The sequence below is a fragment of the Balaenoptera borealis genome, assembly GCF_965194805.1.
Source record: "Balaenoptera borealis genome assembly, chromosome: 1".
NCBI classification, from domain to species: Eukaryota; Metazoa; Chordata; class Mammalia; order Artiodactyla; family Balaenopteridae; genus Balaenoptera; species Balaenoptera borealis.
This window is the reverse complement of record NC_138860.1, coordinates 21,614,046-21,626,577: the sequence shown is the minus strand read 5'-3', so window position 1 is coordinate 21,626,577 and position 12,532 is coordinate 21,614,046. Positions and strand designations below refer to the sequence as shown.

At 43.3% G+C, this 12,532-nt stretch overlaps 1 long non-coding RNA gene across 2 annotated transcripts in view; it reads right to left on the bottom strand.

Moving 5' to 3' along the window:
- Nucleotides 1-6: 6 nt before the first annotated feature.
- Nucleotides 7-12,532, bottom strand: part of LOC309606355 — a 37,560-nt gene continuing 25,034 nt past the window's right edge. For both annotated transcript variants that reach the window (XR_014231777.1, XR_014231778.1), the window contains 2 exons: nucleotides 2,108-2,242; nucleotides 7-684 (listed from right to left, as the gene is read on the bottom strand). This is a non-coding gene — a long non-coding RNA (uncharacterized lncRNA). The remainder of the gene's footprint in view (nucleotides 685-2,107; nucleotides 2,243-12,532) is intronic.

Sequence of the window (12,532 nt, the reverse complement as noted above, 5' to 3'; positions counted from 1 at the left end):
CTCATGTCTACATCACAGATTCTCCTCCAGTACGAAGTATTGAATAAATGATGCCAGAAGAGGGGGCAGGGCTAGATCTTAGTGCCATTCGGCCGCTTGTAGGCACTGATTATTTTCTTTCTCTTTTTCTCTTATTTTTTAAATTTATCTTTTAACTGAAGTATAGTTGATTTACAATGTTGTGTTAATTTCTGCTGTACAGCAAATTGACTCAGTTATACACATATATACATTCTTTTTCATATTATTTTCCATTATGGTTTGTCCCAGGATATTGAATATAGTTCCCTGTGCTATATAGTAGGACCTTGTTGTCTATCCATCCTGTAAGTAATAGTTTCCATCTACTAATCCCAAACTCCCAGTCCATCCCTCCCCTACCCTCCCTCCCCCTTGGCAACCACAAGTCTGCTTTCTATGTCTGTGATTCTGTTTCTGTTTCATAGATAGGTTCATTTGTGTCATATTTTAGATTCCACATATAAGTGATATTATATGGTATTTGTCTTTCTCTTTCTGACTTACTTCACTTAGTATCATAATCTCTAGTTGCAGCCATGTGGCTGCAAATGGCATTATTTCCTCCTTTTTTATGGCTGAGTAGTATTCCATTGTATACATGTACCATATCTTCCTTATCCATTCATTTGTTGACAGACATCCTGGGCATATATCCGGACAAAGCTATAATTCAAAAAGATACATGCACCCTTACATTCATAGCAGCATTAGTCACGATAGCCAACACACGGAAACAACCTAAGTGTCCATTGGCTGCTTATTTTCTTAATGCTATGTTTTATAGCAGCAGGACTGAACAACCTATGTTTGTATGACTAGGACAAGGCTGAGGGACTCTTCCATCCACACCCTGTCCCCAGTCTCATAGGCCTCCAAGGAGGTATCAAGGAAACCCAGAAGATTCATCCCACCCCACGAGAGCACAGCAGCGTGCCCCAGGAGTGGGCGTTCCTATCTGAACTCCCATCCCAGATGAGCAGGGCCTGCTGCTGCTGCAGGAACTGAGGTTCGCGTGGGGCAGAGCTGACCTTTAGTGGTGCCTCGTGGAGCTACGGGTGAAGGGCTCGAGAACCAGCTACAGTTCAAGTTTCAGTGTCAAGAGTTCAAGCCAAGGGGTGACACCAGATCCAGAGTAAAGGTCTAAATTCTACAAGGCAGCTCTGGAGACGAGCTGAAGGCAGTGTCAGGAGAGGGAGTAGGAGCAGGAGAACCCGCAGGAGGTCTGGGGTACATCAGAGGAAGAGGAGCAGGGTGGGCATGCAGCCCGGTCCTACTGTTTTATTACCCAGGTCGGAGGTAGCCCTGGACCTGGGCCTATTATGACATAAGCCAGAGCTTTATTCTACATCTACAGCTGCCCAGATGTGCACCTTTGTACACAGCCGCCCTGCTCTCTGGAAAGCCAACATGATTCTCTATTTCCCTCCTGTTCACATTCAAATTGTAGATGCGTGTGTTTCTTCTCCAACCAGATTCAGCCTCTCAACAGCAGACAACATGTTTTATTCATCTCCATATCAACCTCTCAATATTAACACTTGTCGTGCATTAATAATTACATTAATAATAAGAAAAAGATGAACAACTCCCCAAGTGCCAGGCACTTGGCTAGGTGTTTATGTTAAGGTTTGCATTGACTTCTCAGAACAATCCTGGGCCATAAGAATCAACATGTCCATTTCAAAGATGAGAAAACTGAGGGTCAAAGAGTTTGAGCAAGGTAACCAACTCCTCCATTTGGTAAATGGCAGACCCTGGCTTCAAACCAAATACGTTCCACACTGAAAGCAGGGCTGACTCCACAAAGGAACCGTATATCCAACTCTGGGCAAAAGGATGAGAACCAGACTATCTGGGGAGGTGTGACAGGAAGTTAAAAGACTATCAGTGTTTCAGGGAGAGTCAGAGGAAGTAAGAATACAGACATTCCCCTGCTCTGAGAAATATCCAGATACAGCATTCGTCAGCAAGATGACAAGCCTCATCTTGTCTCTAGACCCCGCCAGAACTCCCTGCTGTGGGTCCCTCATGATCCTCTTGGAAGCCAGGAAATTGCCCTTTACCTTCATAGAAGAAGCCGACATACCTGGGAAGCAGGAGGGGTGGAGATGCTCCAGGCCGCACACTGCAGTTGGCCCCAGCCTTGTGAAAGGGGGTCAACCATCTCGGCTAAGCAGCTGAGGAACTCAAAAAGAGAGGCCCTTTAGTTCTCGGGAAACCCCTGTGAAAATAAGAAGAGAATGGCTCACGTGCAAGGTAAACCTCCAGCTTGCTTTAATTCTACACGGAAACCCAGCTAGACTCCTGGCACGTGGGCCAGGCCCAGGGACAGACACTCTTACAGCTTGTGACAGGCCTCTAGGGTTGCCTTTCCAGTATTTCACACACACTGCACAACAGCCCTGCAAGTTCAGGTCACACATGGAATTGTATACTCATGTTACAGATGAGGGAAAACAGACTCAGAGACCCTCCCAAGGTCACACAGCTGATATCTGGACACAAGTCCAAGTCCACCAGTTACCCCAGCACTCTGCTGGGACAAAGCAAGGAAGGGTGTGACTCGGTGTTGGAATTAGAAAGGTCCCCTGAGGCCGTCTAATCCACCCCTACCCGTGCAGGAGTCTCCTGGGCTTTGGGCCGAGAGGCATTGCCCAGCTCCCCTCGGTCAAGGGCGCTAGGCCTGTATAATCAGCATCCAGCAGGACAACCCACACCATTGTGGATGGCACCCATTGTCACAACGGTCATCCTCATTTATTCATTTGGAGCAGGGCTCCACTTGAGGCTCAGCTGACCGAGTCACTCAGAGCTCAGGCTGGACTGCAAAGCTCTGGGAGAACGAGGGGACAGGCATCCAGCATTCTGGCAAATAGGCCACATCGACACCCACACTAGTCTCATGCTGAGGGCAGGCTCACTGGTTTGCTTCCAAACCCAGAATCTCCACTGCATGGCCTCTTTGAGGCAATGGGCAGTGAGGGGCAGGCCTGCTCCTACTATAGATGGAAAATATCTGCTACATGTATAAAAGGATTGTATGAATACCCAGAAGACAGGAAGTGCTCCAAGAAATAACAAGAGAAAGCCAATCCAGTGGCATAAAAACAAAGGATATGAATAGGCAAGTCACGGAAGAGGCAATAAAAATGGCTAATTAATACACAAAAATATGCACAACACAAACAAATTTAATCTCACAATTAGATGCTATTACTCATCAGTTGGCAAAAATTAATGTGTTGGCGAGGATGTGGGAAAATGGGCACTGTCTGCGAGAAGGCATGCTCATACAGACCTCTTGAAGTACATTTTAGCTGGATTTATTAAAATTTAAAATATGTGTTGGCTTAGACCTGCACTATCCAATATATAATAGTCACCAGCTATGCGTGCTTAAGTTTAAATGTTAATTAATTAAAATTAAACACAATTACAGTTTCACTTCCTCATTTGCAGTAGCTACATGTCAAGTGCTCAAGAGTTAGATGTTGGCAAGTGTCTACCATCTTGGATAGTGTGGAATAGAATAGTTTCATCATTGCAGAAAGTTCTATTGGCCAGCACTACCTTAGATGCAGAAATTTCACTTGAAGATGTGAAATCTTTAAGAAATAATAACACGTGAACCCACATGCACAGGGGTGTTTCCTGAAACATTGTTTGCAACAAGAGAAACTAGAAAAACTGGAAACCAGGACTACTAAAAAGGGAATGGTTAAATCATGGTCCATTCATACTATCTTTAGTAGTTTTCCATTTTCCTAGAATAAAGATCTCTCGAATACAGTGTTAGGCAGGGAATTCCCTGGCGTCCAGTGGTTAAGACTCTGAGCTTCCACTGCAGGGTGCGCAGGTTCAATCCTTGGTCAGGGAACTAAGATCCCACATGCTGTGTGATGCGGCCAAAAAGAATGAAAAATAAAGAAAAAAAAAAAAAGAAATATAGTGTTAGGCAACAAAAAGCCAATTACAAAATAATAGTAATAACAGTATTATCCCATTTGTATAAAAACTCATAAAACAAAATTGCATATTTCTGTAAGTTGTTCGATAAAGAATATTGATGACCCAGGATTGGAGGAGAGGGTTGGATCTGTCATTAGCACAGAATCTGACACTCACTGGGCTCTGTCCTGGCCCTACTGAATCACACTGGGGTCTAGGCCAGGTCCCCTAAATACTGGGTATCTAAGTGTGAAAGCACCCTTGTGCACAGTGCTGTCACCAGTGGCCTTGGCAGTCACCAGCCCACCATCAACATGACAGCAGCAAAGGCCAGCAGTCCTGAGATTTCAGGGCCCTCCCCATTGGCACCAGTGTCCCCCGGTGAGAACTGGTGAGCAGCGGGGTGGCAGCAGCCCCCTGGCCAGTGCCCCCAATCCAGGGGGCTTCAAGGTTGGCCACAATGTTAGACATCACCACAGGGAGGCAGGCAGATGGCCGTCAGCTCAAGAGAAGGGGCAGACATCTGTTCAGACTCCCAAGAGATTCTGGGGAATTGGAGGACAATTTGAGGTGGGGATGGATTTGGAGTAATTATGCTTCATGACTGTGAACCCTTTTATTCCTAGACCGGTGGATCAGTCTGCTCAGGCTGCCATAAGAAAACAGATGAGACTGGGTAACTTAAACCAGCGGTCCCCAAAGTTTTTGGCACCAGGGACCAGTTTTGTGAAAGACAATGTTTCCACGGACTGGTGGGGTGTGGGGGGAGGTGGGTGGGCAGGGATGATTTCGGGATGATTCAAGTGCATTACATTTATTGTGCACTTTATTTCTATTATTATTACATTGTAATATGTGATGAAATGATTATACAACTCATCATAATGCAGAATCAGTGGGAGCCCTGAGCTTGTTTTCCTGCAACCACATGGTCCCATCTGGAGGTGATGGGAGACAGTGATACCCAAAGTGTGTTGCTTATGTCCAGTCTACTCCGTAATCTTGTTTCGGTTGCTGTCACTGCAGAAAACCCTGCTTCACAAAGATAGGATGTTGGAAATGGAAGCAGGCTTTTCAGTGCTTCTGTGGCAATCTCAGGATATTCCACCTTGACTTTAATCCAGAACGTATGGAGATTTGAAGTTGTCTTAAACATACTTTTAAGGCCACCGTCATTTGCGATCTCAAGCAGTTGATCCTCTTCTAGCACGGACAAAGTCAATTCACCTGCCTTATTCACAAATGGGTCGCGGATCCATTCCTTCCCAGTTCAGGGGTCTTTTGTGGTTGAGAAGTAATGCTCAAACTCTTCTGAAAGCTGAGATAGGTGACCATGCACCAGCTGGGAGAAAGAAGGCCCTGGCTCAGTCTCTTTCAAAATCTCTGCTAATGTTTGAAACATGTCACAAATCCCAGTGTTCATTGGTCACCCCCATAATTCCAGTTTGGCTTTGAATGCAGCCACTTTATCTGCCGACTTGAACACAGTTGTCATTCTCCCCTGAAGTAACAGGTTGAGTCCCTTGAGCAGGTTGAATATGTCACACAAGTAAGCAAGTTTTGCGATCCATTGTGTCACTGAATTGTGCTGCCAGTGGTGACTGTTTTGCTAAAAGAAATCTCTAGAGTGTCTCTCGTAACTCAAAAACTCTGGCCAGTGATCTACCTTTAGAAAGCCATCTCACTTCTGTGTATAAGAGAAGACGTGAGTGCTCTGCGTCAATCTCCTCACAGAGGTGTGCGAACAGACGTGGGTTAAGGGCGTATACTTTAACGTGGTTGATCATTTTAATCACATCCTGCAAAACGTTGTTAAGTTCAGGTGACATTTTTCGGCTAGCCAGCATTTCTCTATGGAAGACCCAGTGAGTAGACTCACATTCAGAAGCGACCTCTTTGACCCGAGTAGTGAGACCAGAAAGCTGTCCAGTCACGGCAGCTGCTCCGTCCGTGCATATACCGACACAAAATGACCAGTTCCATTTTCCTGATATGTAATCATTCAGAGACTTGAATAGTTCTGCAGCTGTGGTGTTGGTTGGCAACAAAAGTGCACATAACATATCCTCATGCACATCCTCCTGAAAAATATATGGCACAAAAACAAGCATTGTTGCCTTGTTGTCAACATCGGTAGACTCGTCAACCTGGATTGTGTACCACGGTGACTCATTAATCCTCTCTAACAATTGTGCCTCAGTATCCTCTGCTATTTCATCAAGTCGTCTAGTTATGGTGCTAGCCGGAAGAGGAACACGTGCCACCTTTTGACTGCAGCCTCTCTTAAAAGTTCACAATACATGTCCTTAGCAGCAGGCGGGATCAACTCTTCACCAATAGTAAAGGGCTTCTTAGCTTTAGCAATGCGGTTAGCCACTAAGAATGATGCTCTCAGTGCAGACACATTTGATGAAGTGGTGGCCTTCACTAATTGCTTCTGTTCTTCGTGTTCACATTTTTTTCTTTTGAAAAACTCCAAAGGCTTGTCTTTTAATGCAGGGTGATTGGTCTCCATGTGGCAAAGCAGTTTTGAAGCTTTCATGGCTTCGTTGGATAGCCAGTCGCCACATATTATACAAAGCCGGCTTGGAGAATGTGAATCACCTGTTGCAATGAACCTGCAATTTAAGTAGGACTCTTGGTATTTTCTTTTAAATGCAGCTTTCTTTTTGTTGGCAGTCTTAGAGTCTTCTGCTGTCATCATTGGGTCTTTCCCCCTTTTCAAAGAAGATCTCCAGCGACGTGTGTTTTTTACTCATTTTGGCTAAGGTTAGCTTGTGAGCTTACCAAAACAGTGACTGAGACAAGTGTGCAGTGCAGGAAAGAGGCGCGGACAGAAGTGGTAAATCAAATAATGGGCGGGCCACGCACGGACTAAAATAAGTGTCAGATTCTGACTTTAAGCCTGCCACCAGATGCAGCTGTACAATTCAAGTACATCAATTCACTTGCCGCTATAGAGCCTGCCACCAGATGCAGCTTAATTGTCACTTGCCCCTCACTGATAGGGTTTTGATATGAGTCTGCCAGCAATTGATTTATTATGGTCTCTGTGCAGTCAAACCTCTCTGCTAATGATAATCTGTATTTGCAGCCACTCCCCAGTGCTAACATTACTGCTTCAGCTCCACCTCAGATCGTCAGGCATTAGATTCTCATAAGGAGCGGGCAACCTAGATCCCTCACATGCACAGTTCATAGTAGGGTTCGCGCTGCTATGAGAATCTAATGCCGCTGCTGGTCTGACAGAAGGTGGAGCTCAGGCAGTAATGCAAGCGATGGGGAGCGGCTGTAAATACAGATGAAGCTTCGCCTGTTCGCCCGCCACTCACCTCCTGCTGTGTGGCCCAGTTCCTAACAGGCCACGGACCGGTACTGGTCCATGGCCTGGGGGTTGGGGACCCCTGCCTTAAACAACAGAAATTTATTTTCTCACAGTTCCAGAGGCCAGAAGTCAAGATCAAGGTGTCAGCAGGGTTGGTTTCTTCTGAGACCTCCTTGGCTTGTGGATGGCTGTCTTCTCCTCTGTCTTCAAGTGGTCTTCCCTTTGTACATATCTGTGTCCTTACCTCATTTTCTTATAAGGACACCAGTCATATTGGAATAGAGTCCACCCTAATGGCCTCATTTTAATTTAATCACCTCTTTAAATGCCCTGTCTCCAAACACAGTCACATTCTGAGGAACTGGGGGTTAGGAATTCAACCATGAGCTTGGGGGAAGTGTACACAACTCAGCCCACAAAACTGGTATTGCCTGGGAAACACCAGTTGCTCATTCAGTCAATCATTTGTTCACTCAAGAAATACTTATGGAGTATCATCTCTGTGGCAGGCACTGTATTTAGCACTGAGGATACATTCAAAGATGAATGAAACACAGGCTTGCACCTCCAGAAACTTGTAATCAGGAGACACGTGCACAACTAACTCAACAAAACACAGACCTGCCTTCTTGAGCCCAGCCAGCAGCTGTCTGCTGACCTTTTTTCCAAGCCACCAAACACCATGGAGCCTCCTAGGCTCAGCTCTGCTTCCCTGCTGGGACACCTGCCACTGGAACTCTCTCTCTAATGCAGACTCCTTGCCTGAACAAGGACCAGAAATTGCCAGCACCCCTGGACATCATCCGTGATTCATCACCCATTCATTCAAGACTCATCTATTAAGCACTTATGATAAGCCCTGTTCTGGACGCTCAGAGTTGTAAACAAGCAGACATGTCCCTGACCTCAAGGAGTTTATATCCTAAAATGGGGCAACATACAGTGATCAACAAAACAAGTAAGTATAATCGCTGTGTTGAAAATAAAGTCATGCAAGAGGATACAGATTGATTAGAGGGGCTATTTTAAATAAAGCGGTCACCAATCTGATGAGGTGAATTTTGAGCAGAGAGACCTGAGGACCTGGGAGAGTGAGTCCTTCTGGTGAGTGTCTGCAAAGAGCATCGAATCGGGCAGATAAAACAACAAGTGCTCAAGGTGGGAGCATGGACTATTTGGGGGAGAGCAAAGAGGTCAGCCTGGCTATCTCTGTGTGGGAAGATGTGATCTGGCACAGAACAGAGGAGGCACTCTCCTGCAGGACCTGGTGGGCTCTGGTCAGAAATTGTGCTCTGCTTACCCTGTGTGTAATGAGAGATCATCACAGGATTTTTTAAAATTAATTAATTTATTTATTTTTAGCTGTGTTGGGTCTTTGTTGCTGCACGTGGGCTTTCTCTAGTTGTGGCAAGTGGGGGCTACTCTTCGTTGCTGTGCACAGGCTTTTCATTGCGGTGGCTTCTCTTGTTGCAGATCACGTGCTCTAGGCACGTGGGCTTCAGTAGTTGTGGTGTGGCTCATGGCCTCTAGAGCGCAGGCTCACTAGTTGTGGCTCACAGGCTTAGTTGCTCCACGGCATGTGGGATCTTCCCGGACCAGGGCTCGAACCCGTGTCTCCTGCATTGGCAGGTGGATTCTTAACCACTGTGCCACCAGAGAAGTCCCCATCACAGGATTTTGAGTGCGATTGCTCACACTGGCTGTTTGGAGGGGAAATGACAGCAAATGTTGGGCAGCTGTATAAGAATCCAGGGAGAGAAGATGGTGTCCTAGCACTGGGGGTGGTGAGAAGTGATTAGATCAAAGGTAGAGCCAAAAGATAAGACAAATGATTCAGACTTGCCCCCAATTTAGTCTAGAAATGGACAGAAGACATAAAAACAGGGTCAGTCTCTCTCAGTTCAACTTACTAGTCCAAAATCAACAACCAGCATCACGAATGGGGCCAGTGGTGATGCTTTAGAAAGACACCAAGGATGTGATGTCTGATTTTTATTAAATATCATAAGCAAATGATTAAATCACACAGAAACAAAGGTACGGGCACCATCACAGTGCAAATGAATTTACTCCGAGTTCAGCCAAGGACCAACCCTTTTTCGGATCTGACAGCCAAAATTACTGTGAAGGACCCAGACCAGGACTGATGTGCCCATCTTACAAATGGGGTCAGAGGGGCAGAGCCGTGACTATATTCTTCCTAGTGCCACTGGAGAGAGTGCTGTGTTTTGAGAGTCTCTGAAATGGTGACTGCCACAGAAAACAAAACCATTTCAACTCACAATTTCTGATCACAAAACTGAATGGTTAGGCCTGAGGTCAAGCACCAGCCCAGCCCAGTTCTACCCATATATGATCTCTGGACAGCCTGGCCCAGGGGACTGGGCAGTTGGTCAGTAGGCAGCATAGATTCTGGCCCTAGTTCTGCTTTGATTTAATGCTGTGACCCAGTTTCTCCATTTATACAGTGGTAACGATATCTCCCTTTTCCTTCCTTGCTGGGAGACGAAGGCCCTAGCTATATCCAAGACACTAATGCGGTGTTTGGCAAGAGTTAACGGTGCTGATTGGATTGCTGTCTCAGTGCAGGAAAGACAGGATTGTGGAGGGTCAAATGCAATTACTTTACCTTGCACCAGAGAAGTGCTTTTGTTATCAAAGCACTTTCTACCATTATTATGGAGAGAAAGACAAGGATACCCAATGTCACCACTTCCATTTAACACTGTACCATAAGGCAAAAGAAAGAAAAATATAGCAGTTGTTCTGAAAAGAAGTAAAACTGTCTCTATTAGCAGATGACGTGATTGTGTATGTTGAAAATCCAAAACAATACACAAACCATTAGAATTAATATGTGAATTTAACAATGTCACTGGATAGAAGGTCAATATAAAAAATTACTTGTATTTCTATATACTAGCAACGAAGAATTGGAAAAGGAAATTTTTTATGGAGGTATAGTTGATTTATAATATTATATAGTTTCAGGTGTACAAAAATACTGATTCAAAAATTTTATAGGTCATACTCCATTTAAAGTTATTATAAAATATTGGCTATATTCCCTGTGTTGTACAATACATCCTTGTAGCTTATTTATTTTATACATAGTGGTTTGTAACTTTTAATCCTTTACCCCTATCTTGCTCCTCCCCCCAGTAACTACTAGTGTTTTCTCTATATCTGTGAGTCTTTTTCTGTTTTGTTATATTCATTCACTTATTTTTTTTAGATTCCACATATAAGCAATATCATGCAGTATTTGTCTTTCTTTATCTGACTTATTTCACTTAGCATAATGCCCTCCAAGTCCATCCATGTTGCTGCAAATGGCAAGATTTCATTCTTCTTTTATGACTAAGAACTATTCCACTGTATGTATATACCGCATCTTCTTTATCCATTCATCTGTTGATGGACCCTTGGGTTACTTCCATATCTTGGCAATTGTAAATAATGCTGCTATGAACATTGTGGAGCATGTGTCTTTTCAAATTAGTCTTTTTGTTTTCTTCGGGTGTACACCCAGTAGTGGAATTACTAAATCATATGGTAGTTCTATTTTTAGTTTTTTGAGGAACCTCCATACTGTTTTTCACAGTGGCTGCACCAATTTCCATTCCCATCAACAGTGTATGAGGGTTCCCTTTTCTCCACATCCTCACCAACATTTGTTACTTGTGGCCTTTTTTGATGATAGCCATTTTGACAGGTGTGAGGTGATATCTCATTGTGGCTTTGATTGGCATTTCTCTGAAAATTTAGTGATGTTGAGCATCTTTTCATGTGCCTGTTGGCTATCTGCATGTCTTCTTTGGAAAAATATCTATTCAGGCCTTCTGCTGTTTTTTAATCAGGTTGTTTTTTGGTTTTTTTGGTTTTGTTTTTTTTTTGATATTGAGTTGAATGAGCTGTTTATGTATTTCGGATATTAACCCCTTATCAGTCATATCATTTACAGAGATTTTCTCCCATTCAGTAGGTTGTCTCTCCATTTTGTCAATGGTTTCCATTGCTGTGCCAAAGCTTTTCAGTTTAATTAGGTTCTAGTTGCTTATTTTTGAGTTTGTCTCCTTTGCCTTAGGAGACAGACCCAAAAAAACATTGGTACAATTTGTGTCAGTGTTCTACCTATGTTTTCTTCTAGGGGCTTTATGGTTTTTGGTCTTACATTTAGGTCTTTAATCCATTTTGAGTTTACTTTTGTATATAGTGTGAGAAAATGTTCTAATTTCATTCTTTTACATGTAGATGTCCAGTTTTCCCTGCATACTTATTGAAGAGACTGCCTTTTCCCCATTGTATATTTTTGTCTCCTTTGTTGTAGATTACTTGACCATAAGTGCATGGGTTTATTTCCAGGCTTTCTATCCTATTCCATTTATCTATATGTCTGTTTTTGTGCCAGTGCCATACTGCTTTGATTACTGTAGCTCTGTAGTATAGTCTGAAGTTAGGGAGTGTGATACCTTCAGCTCTTTCTCAAAATTGTTTTGGCTCTTCAGGGCCTTTTGTGTTTCCATACAAATTTTAAAATTATTTGTTCTACTTCTGTGAAAAATGCCATTGGTAGTTTGTTAGGGATTGCACTGAATCTGTAGATTGCCTTAGGTAGTATGGTCATTTAAAAATATTACTGTTTCCAATCTATAAGCACAGTATATCTTTCCATTTTTTAGTGTCATCTTTAATTTCTTTCATCAGTGTCTTATAGTTTTCTGAGTACAGGTCTTTTACCTTCTTAGTTAGATTTATTCCTAGGTATTTTATTATTTTTGATGTGATGGTAAACGAGATTGTTTCCTTAATTTTTCTTTCTGATAGTTCACTGTTAGTGTATAGAAATGCAACAGATTTCTGTATATTAATTTCATATCCTGCAGCTTTACCGAAAACATTGATGAGCTCTAGTAGATTTGTGGTCGTGTCTTTAGGATTTTCTTTGTAGAGTATCATATCATCTGCAAATAGCAACAGTTTTACTTCTTCCTTTCCAATTTGGATTCCTTTTATTTCTTTTTCTTGTTTGATTGCTGTGGCTAGAACTTCCAATACTATGCCAAATAAAAGTGGTGAGAGTGGGCATCCTTGTCTTCTTCCTGGTCTTAGAGGAAACGCTTTCAACTTTTCATAGTTGAGTACGATGTTAGCTGTGGGCTTATCATATATGGCCTTTATAATGTTGAGGTATGTTCCCTCTATACCCATTTTGTGGAGAGTTTTTATCAGAAATGG